This window comes from Zosterops lateralis (genome assembly GCF_965231275.1).
Source record: "Zosterops lateralis genome assembly, chromosome: 15".
Classification (NCBI taxonomy): Eukaryota; Metazoa; Chordata; class Aves; order Passeriformes; family Zosteropidae; genus Zosterops; species Zosterops lateralis.
Genome location: NC_139775.1, coordinates 2,015,904 through 2,029,958, shown reverse-complemented (window position 1 = coordinate 2,029,958; position 14,055 = coordinate 2,015,904).

The window sequence follows — 14,055 nt, the reverse complement described above, 5'->3', positions numbered from 1 at the left end:
GAGAAAAATCACATTATCCCCAATCATAAATCGTGGAGAGGGGTATTTACAGGCTGAATTGCCAAGTGCATTGGAACTGCAGAGCATCCGAAGAGCAGATAGCCATAAAGGCAGACAACGGCCCTGGAAAAATGCTTTGATTAGGATCTGGGCAGCATTCAGCCCAGATGTTCATTTGTCAATGGAAGAGGGATGGGGGGGAGGTGAGAAAGGCTTTAAATTAATCTTTACAACTAGAAAGGAGCTTGTAATACACACCATATGGGGAGCAACGTCCTTCCAGCCCCCTCTCCTCCCCCCGTGCTCGGAGCCAGGCTGGGACCCTCTGGCCAGAGCGTGTCCTCCCTGCTCCCCTCCTGTTTTCTCCATGCACAAACACCCCAGGAGCCCAAACCCCTTCCACATGTTTGGGGTTTTTTTGTTTGTTTGTTTGGGGGTTTTTTGTTGTTTATTTTTTTTTCACTGTGAACAAAACAAACTGCAATTCCTCTTATAGCACCAGATCTCTTTTATTATTCCCCCCCCCCACACCAATCCTCCCTCCAGACCCCGATACTTGCTCCCCTCTCCCTCCAATATCCACATGTGGGGTTTTTATTTAACCCTTCCAAGCTGCCACACCGGTGAGGTGGGGGCTGTGTGTGGAGAGGAGGGACGAGGCTGTTTATTAAACGCCAACCATTCAAATTAATTCCCCTAATGGACTCGGCGACATCATGGTGTGCATTTAAATGAACGCTTTGTCATATTTCATAGCCAACCTGCAGCTCTCTGCAGAGCAAACCTGCTGGAAAGCCAGGAACAGGAGCAATGACAGGGACAAACCTATGGAGAGATAAATAAGAATGAAATACAAATCCCAAACGGAACGTGGAGGAGGAGAATAGAGAGCCCAGGAAGCCCTTGGAAATTTGGAGGTGCAAGCAAGACCCCAGGCAGGGCAGAAGGAGCTGTGTGATGGCAGTGGGAGATGCTTTTCCACATGGGAGGAGGAAAAATCCTCTTGATGCTGAGGCAGGAGGCACCAGAGAACCTTTGGCTGGGGTAGGGTACCCTTGCCCAGGCCAGCACAAAGCCACTGTCTCCCAGCTGGAGGCTGGGCTGTGTTTGCTCCACTGAACCCCTGAGGAGCCCCACCACGGCCAGGACCAGCCCCAGCACCCCCAGCTCAGCCACAGAGACTCAGCAAGGGAGGAAACCCCCTCCATCCTGCATCCCCCTGGAGCACCAATGTGGGGGTGAGGGTGGAGGTGCCTGGCCAGCATCCCCCCTCCCAGCACGGGCTGCATGCTGAAACCCAACCCCTCCTGGCAGGCTGTGACCGCAGAGCCGAATGTCCCAGCTCCTGGCAGAGCATCCCTGCTGCTCCTGAGTAAACAGTTCTTTCCCCCAGCTCCCCTGGGATAGCCACAGGTTACTCACCTTGGCTTCAGCTTCAAGAGCTCCTGGTCTTTTAATCAGCCTGATGGAAAGTTGGTGTGTGCACACACAGCCCCCCATGTGCAGCACAAGATAGCTCCTGCTCCTCTGGCTCCTTTTCTTCCTCCACCTTTAAGAGTTGCAGCAGAAATATCTTTCCACCTTTGAGGGTCCTTCTCCTTTTCTCCATCCTGCCCCAGGCGGCTTCTTTCTGTGGGGTCTGGAGGATGAGGAGGGGCTGGGGGGAAATATTGCTGCCCCACTCCTGTTCAGCACACTGGCATTACCAAGGGTTTCCACACACCACAAGGGCCAAGGGAAGGGGGAATTTTCATGGTCCAGGACAGGGATGCAGGCAGCAGCCCCCAGCCACAGCCTTGGCACAGGCAGGAGAGCAGAGCCCCATCCTTCCAGCCCCACTGCAGGCTGAAGGTCCATGAATATGGACCAAAAAGAAAATGGGCCAAAAAGAAAAAATCACAGAATCTGAGAAGGAAGGGACCCCAAAGGTCACCTCAGTCCACTCCCTGCCATGGGCAGGGGCACCTTTCACTGTCCCAGGCTGCTCCAGGCCCTGTCCAACCTGGCCTTGGACACTTCCAGGGATGGGGCAGCCACAGCTTCTCTGAGCAGCCTGTGCCAGGGCCTCTCCACCCTCACAGGGAACAATTTCTTCCTAAAATCTAATCTAATCCGGCACTGCTTGCAGAAGGTTCTCATTTAGGGAAACATCTGGAGTCAGCACTTCTCCCCCAAAGGGCAGCAAAGGGTTCAGAGGACACCAGCCCTCATGCTGGGGAGGAAGAGGAGGAGGAAGGAGCCCATTTTCCTCATCCCCCAAGGAAGGCACACGGTATTTATGCTTGGTGTCTGTTACCTGGCCTCGAGTGAGCAAGGCACTATCCCCTGCCAGAGAGAAGCATAAAAACCCCCTGGAACCCCAACCAGGAGATCTGCCCCTCCAGGTCCCAAAGCCATGGGGGCCAAGTAAGTGCTGGCAATGCCCAGGATGCTCCCAGGGCCAAGGGAACACCCAGGTTTAGCTGAAGGACAGGAGGGGACAGGAGGAGCAGGGATGCTTCTGGTCCCCTGGGCTTGTGGGTGTGTAGGGAAAGTGGCTTTCAGAGGGACAGCACACCTGGGGACATGGCTGGTGTCACAGCACAGCCAGGGGATGTCACTCCTTTCTCCAGGTCTTTCTGGGCATTTTCACCGCTTGTCCGTGGCCCCAGAGCAGGAGCATCGCCCCAGCCAGCAATACCTGGGGTGCAAACCGAGCCCTTCCTCCACGCTGGGGACTCACAGGTGAGGAAAGGTCCTGTCCCATCACATCCCAGGGCTGGCAGGGCCAGGCTGCGGTGACACTGGGCTGCAGTGACATCTGCTGGGCTCCCACTCGGAGCCCCCAGCCCGGGCTGGCCGCAGCCCCGGGGGCACAGCCCCGAGCAGGAGCCGGCCCCACGCTGAGCCCGGGCTCTCCAGCCGGGGGGCTCCGCTTTTCCAGCCCCAATCCCACCCTGATCCTCTCTCCAGCTCCCATTCTGACACCTCCACACCACCTCCCTCACTGCCAGCTCCAGGGAAAGTCTCCTTTGCCTCGGCCAGGGCAGCACCCCCAGCACCCAGCCCCAGAGGGAGGGAGGGGTCCTGGGGGTGGTCTCGCTGCCCCTGAGGAGACCAAAGACCTGCAGAAAACCTGCATTAAGGGAGAAAACGCACAAATTAGGAGTGGGGGGCAGGGACTGGGGAGGGGAGGGAGGGGGGAGTTGTTTATCTAGAGCTGATTTTGATTTTCCTCTTTCAAATATCAGCAGGATGCTGAGCCTCGCCTCGTTATGCAAATAGAAGCAATTAGAGCTCACCCAGGCTCTGCCCACGTGATGCTTTATGGCACTCGCAGAAATCCTTCCTGCGGCATGAGAGGAATGACAACAGCTCCAGTGCCTGCTCCAGCCCTGCCGCGGCCACGGACACGGGGGAGTTGGAGCGGGGAGCCCCAGAGCTGGGACAATTCACCCCATCACCACCCCCGGGCCCCCCAAAATTCTCCGAGGAGGAATTTCCAAAGGAAAAGTCTTCTTCTCTTCCATGAGAACACTAACCCTGCCACCAGCAAGTCTCAGCGGCCCTTGGGATGTGAGAGGAGGAGGGATGGAGGGGGAAAGCATCACTCCAAAGCCTTTTTCCCCACCAAGCCACAAAGGCAGCCCCCGGCGGGGCATTGCTTCTCTTTGGCACTCGGGTCCGAGCTGATGGGCTTTGCTCAACTCCAGCAGAAAGAGGCAAAGCAAAACGTCCTAAATTCCCTGCTCTGGGTCAAAAAAGCACAGAGAAGTCACCCCCATAGCAGCCCCATCTGGGCTGCAGCAGGAGATGGTGCTGGCTCCATCCCCTCCCAGCACTTCACCTCCCCAGGGCCACGCGCCGACCTGCAGGGACCAGACACGGGAGAGTAAATCAGCCTGGACTCCCATAAATCCATCATCTCCCTCCTGATTTACATCCAGGTAGCCAGGAGGATTTACTCCCAGTACCTGCCTTGAGTTTCCCACCCCCAGAGGAGCACAGAGGAAAGAAAAGAAAGACAGGCTCTTTCAATATTGATCTTGCTCCTAAATCTCCCCTTTTTTTTTTTTTTTTTTTTTTTTCCCTTCCTCTTTGGATGCAAATGGAGATTGATGAGCCCGGGCCAGCAGCTCCTCACCTCTGAGGGTCATTTCTCTGTGTTTCGTGGGGGAAGTAGAGGGCAGTGGGATCCCACAAGCCCACAGAGGCCATCACCCCCATCCATGGGCTGGAGAGAGCTCCCAGCACCTGGCTCAGCCCAGTGTGGGATGAGGAACATCTTCATGGGTGGAGTGGGATGAAGATCATTGGCTCATTTCACGGTGATATGACATTAGAGCCGCCAAGCCTCCCACGGGAAATCTTCAGCCTGCAGCCCTGCTCTGAGTCCATCCCTGCATCAGCAGCTCTTTCCAGGGCTCGCAGGTTGGGAGAACAGCAAGGAGCCCTTTCCACCTCCCTAAGCCACAAACACTCCCTGTCACACAGGGAGGCAGAGTGTGATTGCCATGGAGAGATGGAATTGTGCAGCCACAGGATGGTTTGGGAGTAAGACCCTCATCCCCAGCCTGAAGGACACCCAAAGCTTTAGGAATGACCTGGCGTCCAGCAGAGGCTGCAGGAGCAGGAGCGGGCAGGGAGCTGGGGAAGGGCTGAGTCAGCGCCCGGAGAGTCGCCCCCAGCCAGGCCATTCGTCAGGCAAAGGTTGGGAAGGAGCTTTTCCTCCTTCCAGAGCAGGGCAAATAATTCATAGCGGATAAATAATTCACCGGGAGCTCAGCCGTGCTCTGGCAGTGGATTGCCTGCGAGCTGGTAGCAATTATCCCGCATTTATTTGCGACCACGGCTTTTTTTAGGTGAATTATTCAGACGAGACATTGCCGGGCTGAGGAAAAGCCCGGGGAAAGGAGGAGATACCTGAAACGACAGGAAAAATCATCGTCAGGAGGGGGCAGTGGCCGCGGAGGACGCAGGGTTGTTGTGATTATTCAGCATCTGTGGGGCCGGGAACACCGAGGGCATCGGATCCATTCTTGAGTTTCCACCAGCTCCCTTTCTGGACATCCCTGTGCTTTCTGTTCCCCACTAGTGAATTGTTCTGCTCAGGGAAGAGGAGATGAAGGGGAGGCAGCACGAGCAGAATAAATTCAGGTTTCTGTGCAGATGAGCGTCTCCAAAATTGCTTTAATGAGGCTTCTCCCTGGTTCTCTCCTCCACAGCCACACAAGCCACATGGTGGGGACACCCAGAGGTGTCTGAACTCATCTGGAGTCACCAGCCAAGGCTTGGCCCCCACTACCTGCAGTGAAGACACACAGAGATGGGATTTGTGGGGAAAGAATACCAAAACACTCCATTCAAGCAAAAAAAGAAATTTTCTTGAAGGACAAAGCAAAGCTTCCAGCAGGAAATAAGAGCAGCAGCATTGCAGGGACACAGGGAATGTCACAGAGAGGCTTTTCAGCCTCCAGACACTGGATCTCCTCCTGCTCCAAGGAGGGGTTTGGCTCTTCCCTTGCCTGGAGCAGAAGATCCCCTACAGCAGTGAGAGCAGCAGCCTCTGGCCCTTCCCCAGGCAGTTCCATCTGCTCTTCATCCCCAGGAGAGGAGACTGCTGGAGGAGAAGACTCAAGGCCAGCTTGGACAGGGCTTGGATAAACCTGGGGGGTTGAGAGAGATGATCTTTAAGTTCCCTTCCAACCCAAACCATCTGGGTTCCTCTGAAGACTCAGACAACACAGGGCAGCCTGACACCTTCCCACGGGCACAGCCATGGACTCCAGCAGTCAGGCTGGAGTCACCTCTCCTCAACATGAAGACACTGCTGGAAGTGACAGGACCCTGAACCTCCCACCTGCCAAGAGAAGCTTGGCAGGTGATTCCTGAAAACATCCAGATGGACTGAAGAGTCTAATAATAGTGATAAAATCAAATACAATCTCACAGCTGGGTGTTCTAAAGCCCATCTTGTGATTTTAAGGGTTTAACCCACATTTACTCCTCAGGGCTGGTGGTGACTGTCCCAGCAGCACAACCAAGTGTCCTTGTCCCTTCCCGTGGTGGGAAGCAGCTTTGGCAGAGCTGGCAGCCACTCTCCTGCCTTCCCAGGGCCACTCCAGGTCTGCACAGTGCCCAGGGACACAGCAAAGCTCTCTCCCCTCTCCTCTGGAGGGATGTGCCCCGGTTCCATGGTCCCCACACACATCACAAAGTGTCCCCCCAAGCCAGGGGCTTTGGCAAACTCCCCTCCTCACTCACTGAGGCTTTGCAAGGCTCCTGAATTAACAAACCTGTCTCTCCACGAGCCAACTGCTACAGGCTCCAGATCAATGGAACAGGTAAAAAGAAGAAAAGCGAAATAAATTTGCATGACTGTTCCCTGACGGATGTTTGATTCCACAAAAGGAACACATCTCCTCTGGCTGGGCTGAGATCCTCAGCAGCACCAACCATTCTTCTGTTTTCTCTTGAATTGCCAGTCATGCATTTCAAATTACTGTTAAAAAGAGAAAGGAGGAAAGCGATCACCTCGGGAGATGCTGACTCGGAGGTGAAGTCCCCTGGGGAAGGAGGAGGTTCCAGACCCACAGCAGCTGCTTCCCAGGCTGCCAGAGCCCACCCAAAGGAGGATGAAGCCCAGAGATTTTTCCCACTGGCTGGAGAGGACTCACTCGTGGGTGTCACCTGCTGCCTTCCTCCAGGTGCTCCTCACCCTCACCTGGTCCTTGCTGACTCCTAGCATGTTCCTCAGGAACATCCCAGGATGATCCTCAGCATGCAGCTATTTCCATCTCAGCTGGCACAGCCTGTGGAGTCTTGGTGAGTTAATCCAGGATATTTCACCCAGATTTGATGAAGAGTGATTTATTACATGCTGCAGCCTGGCAGGGGGGACAGCCAGTGTCCCTGGCAGGAGGGAGACACAGCAGGTGTTTGGGAACAGGGAACAACCCCAGGGCTCAGGAGCCCAGGAGAATTTCCTGCTCCCTTTTAAAGGTGCCCAGGGGCCTTCATCATGCTAGGTGGGAAGACTGGAGGTGGGAAAAGCCATTGAGCACTGGCAAGGGGAGCCAGTGGCCTGGAGTCCCCTGACCAGCTCACAGCAAGCCTCTCTTGAGGTACCAATGGCTCTCCAGTCCTTGCTCAGTCTCTGTCCACTGCCTTGGCTGCGCCCCCTTCCCCAGGGTTGGGGGGACAACACCCAAAGGAACCACAGCAGGAACCTCAGCATCCACCCCACACTGAGCCAGGGGCAGCCCAGCTCAGCCCCTTCCCAGGGCTGGGGTCCCCATGAAGAACTCCCTGAGGTGGAGACTCCTGCTGATGCCAGAGGCTCCCCTGGGATCTGCTTGGCTGCCTGAATGCAGCTGGGCTGGGCTGGTGGGAGCTGTAGCCAGGCACTGGCACATAAATACACCATCCTGAGCCTGAGTGGATCAGGGAGCAGCCCAGGGACACGAGGAGACCTGCCCTGCCCCATCCCATCCCGTCCCACCCTACAGGAGCTGGCTCACCAGGAATCCCCCACGTCAGTGCTTCCCCAGTGAGAAACGAGGGAGGAATGTGGCAGTTCTGGCCCCAGGATCTGCCAAGTTCCTGTCAGAGGAGCAAAAGGAGGGCTCTGGAGATGCTGATGCCCTCACCCCTGCCAAGGCTTGCCCCTGTGGCACTGCCAGCCTGGGGGGGACAACGAGAGTGCCCAGAGCTCCTGTCCCTGCATGGCCCCGAGGAGAGGATGGGGCACCCCAACACCCCCAGGATGGGGGGAGGAGTACAGACAACAAAAAAGAGCTTTTATACAAAACACAGATTGATCCATCCCAGCTGATGGGAGAGGAGAGGAAAGGGAGGAGGGAAAAGCAGCAGCTGGGATTTCGGAGAACAATGTGGGGAGAAAGAAGAAAGAGGGAGGAAGATGAGTGCGGTCGGGTGGCCCGTGGTTGTCAGCCCCTTTCGGGGGGAGGGCAGCGGGAGAGTCACTGATCAGCCAGATCTGAAACCAGGCAAAACTATTTCCACATGCAAATAAAACCCAGAGCGTGGAGGGTTTGCAGGGATCTGGGGCCCCCATGCTGCCTCTAAAACAAACCAGAAGAGCTGGGAAGCTCACCCAGGCAGGAGCTGGGATGTGGAAGGGAGCTCAGTGATGGCATCTGACCTTTCCTTCTTCATCATCCTCCCCCTCCTTGCCCACTGCAGCTCATCCCTGCTGGCATTGTCTGTGTCAAAGGGACACATGGAAAACAACTGGGCAGTGCAGGCATTGCTTAGTGAGGCTGGTGATGGTCCTGGGTCTCCCACGTGGGTCACTTGTGAGTTGGGTGGGCTCCAGCATGTGGGACTGGGGATTGAAAGGCTGGGAGCATCCCTGCTGCCATGGGAGAGCCTGATGGTCCCAGCCCTCCCCGTGCTGGGATGGGGACATTCTCTGAGCCACAGGTGACAGTGACCTATGTCCCACCGTGTGGTGACCTCGGCTGAGCCTTTTCCTCCCCCTGACTGGGGCAGACAGGCGGAGCTCCCCGCACAGGCACCGGCCCGGCCAAAGGGGAAGCGGAGATAAATCACCCCGGTGAAAGCACAGCACCCACCGCCTGCTCCCGGGCTGTAAATCTGCAGCGGCAGGAACCAGAGCCTCTTATCAGGAGAGGCCACATCCCTCCCCAGCCCAGCTCAGCCCTCGTGCTGCCCATGAGGATTCCCAGGGAGAGGAAGGAGATGCCGGGTTACCCTGCAGCCTTATCGGGCACCACGTTCCCTCCCAGCTCTGCTCCCACACTCAGGGAGATCATCACCTGTTACCCCAGCCTTTAGAGGGGCAACACGTTGTGACGTGGGAGTGGAGCCTCACAGAGGACAGCAGGCAGCAGCTTGGTGAAACATGGAAAGCCCTTTATTATCTGACTCCAAAGGCTTATATACATTTTGTACAGAGGGTCAAGATTGGCCCAAGGAGGTTACAACCTCCTGGCTCCATTGGTCAATATGACCATCAGTCAAGTTCTCTCTCAGAGAACAAGAATGCAAAACAGATAAATTCTACAGATAAATTCTAAGAATATAATATTGTTTACATGAAGCAGCGTGAGAAGCTGCTGCAAAGACTCAAACACTTGAAACCAAGAAATTCAGGGACGACAATCACCTCCATGGCCAACACCCAATTCCTGCCGATCAGCCTCGAGGAAACATCTTCATCCTTCCCCTTTAGCTCAACAAGCACAAGGGCAGCACAACTGCAATGTTTTCCTCTTTGCTGCAAGCATTTGAGACCTTGGACACCTCAATCCTAAGGGAACATCCTGTTCTCTGGGGAATACAGAACTGAAGGCAGTGCTTCCATCCCTCTGGATCTGGGAGAGGAGGCTGTTGAGGATTGCAGCCAAGGACACACCAAGGAAGGCCCTTGGGTACTTTGGGCACGTTTGGAAGCTGAGGGGTTCACCAGGCAGCCTGGAAGTCACTGCCACACACAGCTCCAAGAAAGGCTGTACCCTCATTATGGTAATTAACAGTGGAGAGGGAAATCAAGCACAGATCTGTACTCCATCATTCCATTCCACCAAGGAAAATCCATCAGGCTCCACAGCCTTCCCCAATGGAAAGGGTGACCAGAGTGACTTACAGAGGGGTGGAAATTCCAGGTCTGCTCCCGACTATCAGAGCAAGGAGATGCTGGAACAGCCCTGCATAAGAAAGGCAAGTGTGAAACACCAACTGCTCAAAGCAGAGCAGGATCTCATGGCACAGTCACCAGCAATCACAGAAGGTGACAGTCACACCAAAGCCCTGCTCTAAATGAAGAGAGACACGTCCTGATTGGAACAACTGGGCACCAGTCAGAGCCTGATTACAATGAGCTGCTCACACATTTGCTGACCAGCTGAGCTGTGTTCCTGCACAGTTTGTAGGGCAGGGGTAGGATCAAGCTAGAAATGGGAACATTCCTCAAAATCATAGCCCCTAATCCCAGTGGAGTGGGTCACCCTCCCCATGGCAAATGAGCTCACCAAAGCCAACTGGGCAAAAAATGGTAATGAGAGGTTTGGAGTTTGAAGGCAGCACTGAAAAGCAGGTCCAAGGTGCAGAGAAATATTACCCTGAGTTTTAAAAGAATAAAACCTGGTGCAAACGTCAGAGTTCCTGCAGGAGGCTGGGGAAAGCCCTGCCCTCTCCTCAGCTCTAGGTCCTCTGAGATTTTCTCCTGTTCTGTTCCCACCCACAGCAGGGTTTTATGATGGCATTAAACTCAATGTTCGCAGCACCTCTGGGAGTGCAGGACCTGCTCAGAAGGGTTATTTCAGCCTGAAGGGCAGATTTACCACAAACAAATCTAAATGGAGAAGCAGCCGCGGGGTTTTTGCACCTTCTGCCAAGAAATGTCGGGGCCTCCAGCATGAGAGGGGCACAACTTGTTCCTTCCTCTCTCCTTTCTCTTTCTTAGTAAATTAAAAATAATGGTGGTAAATGCCTCTTGGCTTTATCCTCTCCCACCAGAGCAGATTCAATTAGCAGCTTCCCTGAGTGGCAGAAGTGTGATTTACTCTCAGAATGGGATGTATTAAGATGCAGGGCAGCAGGAAGTTTCCATCTGCCCCCCAACCAAATTCCCCAACCATTCCCACACTGAGGATCAGATAAACACTCCTGCTTCCCTTCCTCATTAATGGGTTTGGGAGGCACAGCCTGTGGTTTTGTTAAAGAAGCCTTGAGGACACATTCACCTGGGAGAGCTCACACCAGATTCCTCTCTTCACACATCCATGGGATGCTCTCTACATCCAAGCATTCCCCAAAACCATGTCAGCACCCACCAGCTGGGCACAAGGTGCTTCACACCCTGAGCTGGATGCTGCTGCTGACACCAAAACCACCCCAAAATATCCCAGGCCGGAAGGGAATTCCCATGATAGAGGAGTTCCAGCTGAAACCTTAACAGGTCCCCCCATATGAAAACAGCACCGTGCCCCATATCAGGGGGTTCAGCACCCACAGAGGACCAAAAAATAAGTGTTCCCTTTCCACTCACATCTCATCATCCTGCTGCCCAGGGATGGGTTTCCGCAGCAGATCCCAGAGCCCAGTGTGGCACTCCTGCTGCATCCAGGCAGGAGAGAAGGATGCTCCACACCACTCACACCAAGCCCTCTGCATCCCACGATTCCCATTTGATTCCCCTTTAAAGGAGCTGTAATGCAGCATGTATTTATACTTCAAAACAGCTTGTTTGTGTAATTGCCAAAAAAATGTAAAAAAAAAAAAAAAAAGACACAAAACAGCCCTGCTACAATGACTAATTAGCTCGCTCCTGCCTCGTCCCCTGTAAACAAATGTATTTGTAACCAATTTGCAAGCACTTTGCATAAGGGGCCCAGAACACTCGTGCCTGTTTGATGCATTTTGACATTAATTTGATAATAGCGGCTTAACAAGGAATCCAGGCTCCCCAGCTATAAATATGCTGCTTTTCCACTTCCTTTTATCTGCACAGTGAAATAATGTTTTTCCCCCTGCTGCAATAACCACCATCCAACCCTTTCATGAATGCCCTTTATGTCCTTTAGCATTTTCAAGGCTGCTTTGCTTTTTTTTTTTTTTTCTCCTCCTGCTGGAGAAAGTGAAAGGGTTTTATTAGTTGTATTTTTAATTCCTGTTCATCGGGGGACGGGGCGGGGGGAATGAGAAGAGAGGACAGTGATGGTGCTCTGATAATGCAGCTTCCAGGAGACAGGGAGGAGAGACTTGTTTGTTCAGAAATACTGCTCCATCCATCTGTGTTTCCTAGGAAAATGAAAGCTCATCCTTTTCCTTATCCACTCGCCATGGCTCTCTCTCACCATGCAAGCCTTCACCGCCACACCAAAAACCAAATTCACACTGAAATGGGAATGGGACCCTGGAGTCCACTCTGATGGCAACCAAAAAGCACAGAAAAGGCTGGATCACAGGGACTCAACCAGGGCTACAGCTCATCCACGCCCTGACACCATTATTCCTCCTATCCTTCTGGTCCTTCCCAAGACTTTCCACCTCTCCCCATGGTCAGAAGCTCACTCACATGCCGGTTCTCCCTTTTGCAGTGCAGGTATCCTCCACCTCATCTGCCAGCCCCTGGGAGAGGCCAGCTCTGGGGCTGAGAAGTAACCAAGCCCAAAATTGGCACATTGGAAATTGTCAGCTGCATCCTGTGGCCAGAGACATCCTTCAGCCTCTGGGAGTTGAAGCAATCTGGCCTCTCTCCTCCATGCTCTCTTCTCTCCTGCCTCCGTGTCAGCAACAGGGATGCACAAACTGCTCCCAAACTGACCTGGGGGTGAAGTTGCACTTGGAGCACAGACCCAGAGGACCTCTTCTCCTGCCATCCCATTCCTGGAGACTTCCCAGAGAATGTTCCAGCAGGTGGAAGAACCAGGGCCTTTTGCCCCCTTTCCCTGACATCACTACTCCATGTCCTCATGGCTGTGCAGGTGAGGGCAAACCCAGAAACACTCCAAGACATCCAAGTGGAAAATCTCTCCCTGTGCCAAGCTGAGCTCTGCACCCTCAGCATTCCCACACCTCCACTCCAGTTCTCTTTCCTGGAAACTGAGTCAGGTCCCTCCTTGCCAAGAGATAAGCTGGCAGAGGACCTGAGATAAGTACCAAAAGGGAAGAGGGATGCTCTGCACAGGCTATCCCTGGGTTTCCTCCCACCAGTGTTTCATACTGCCCACAGCTGTTTCCAGCCATTTCCCCTGAGTCCTCCTCTGGGATCGTGAATTCCAAAACCCCACAGCAAGTCCCAGCAATAAGATGGAGGCTTAGCAGAGTCCAAAAGCACATTCTTTCCTCAGCCTCCTCCCTCCTTATCTCCTTCCTCCCTCCCCCCAAAGCACATTTAGATAAATGTTATTGGAACAATAAAATCCATAACTCGAACACAAGCACAGGAGGGATGGAAGGAGGGCCTCCACCCCATGCCTGGGTGAGCAGACCTGCCAGAACAGAAAAACAACAGAGGAGAGTCCATCACCCGCTCCGGGATAAAACCTTGGATTACTGCAGGCAGACATCCCAAGACAGAGGCTCTCCTACAGTCTTACCACAAGTCCTGCATGGACTCATTCACATTTTAAAACCTGATCACCTTTTAAAAACTGCACTGTTTTCCACCAAGCTGCTCCTCCTGTGTGTTTGTTTTGTGGATTTTCTTAACTCAAAGAAGGTGCTGAAGCCTTGCTTCCCTGTGTACCACTATCCCCAGGAACAGCAACACAGAGACAGCTCACCAGGGTGCACATTTTCTTGCGCATTGATCACACAGAGAAGACCCCAGGACTGTGTGGCCCCAGGACATCCATCCCACTCCCCTCCAACTCCTCAATGTGGGTGGCAATGCCCTTTCAGCCACCACTGCAGAGCTCCAGGACCCAGGGACCAGAGGTGGCTGCCAGGGCAGAACTGCTGCTGGCAAGGCAGATTAATGCCTGACGAGTTTCCTTCACCATGAGCAGCCCATCCTGCCCACTCTCACCACCCCAGCTTCCCCTTCCTGCAGCCTCAGCCAGCCCAGCTCAGCTGAATCCATGCAGTCATGGTGCCATTGATGGGATTTTGGCAATCCCAGTTCACATTTCACCAGGCGCTTGATTTTAGCCCTTGGCTTCACACAAAGCAGTGGTGCAGGTCCTTTCTGCTGACCAGGGGCTGCTGTCAGAGAAAGGTGTGGGTGGTGGTCTGGGATTGCTCAGAGAGATGGACCTCCAAGTCACTGTGAGACACTTACCCAGGGATAATGGTTACAGAATCCCAGCGAGTTCAGGTTGGAAGGGACCTCAAAGCTAATCTCATTCCAACCCTGCTGCCATGGGCAGGGAAGCTTGCACTAGGCCAGGCTGCTCCTATCATTCCCACCCAACCTGGCACTGAATGTCCTGTCCCACATCAGCACAGCTCAGCAGTGGGATGTGCAGAGATCCAAAGAGGAGAAGCATTTCCTAAACACAGAGTAGTTCCTTCTATAGCTGAGTCCACAGTCACAAACACCACAGAACAGCATCCCCAAACCCAGGAGACTCATGAGAACAGGGC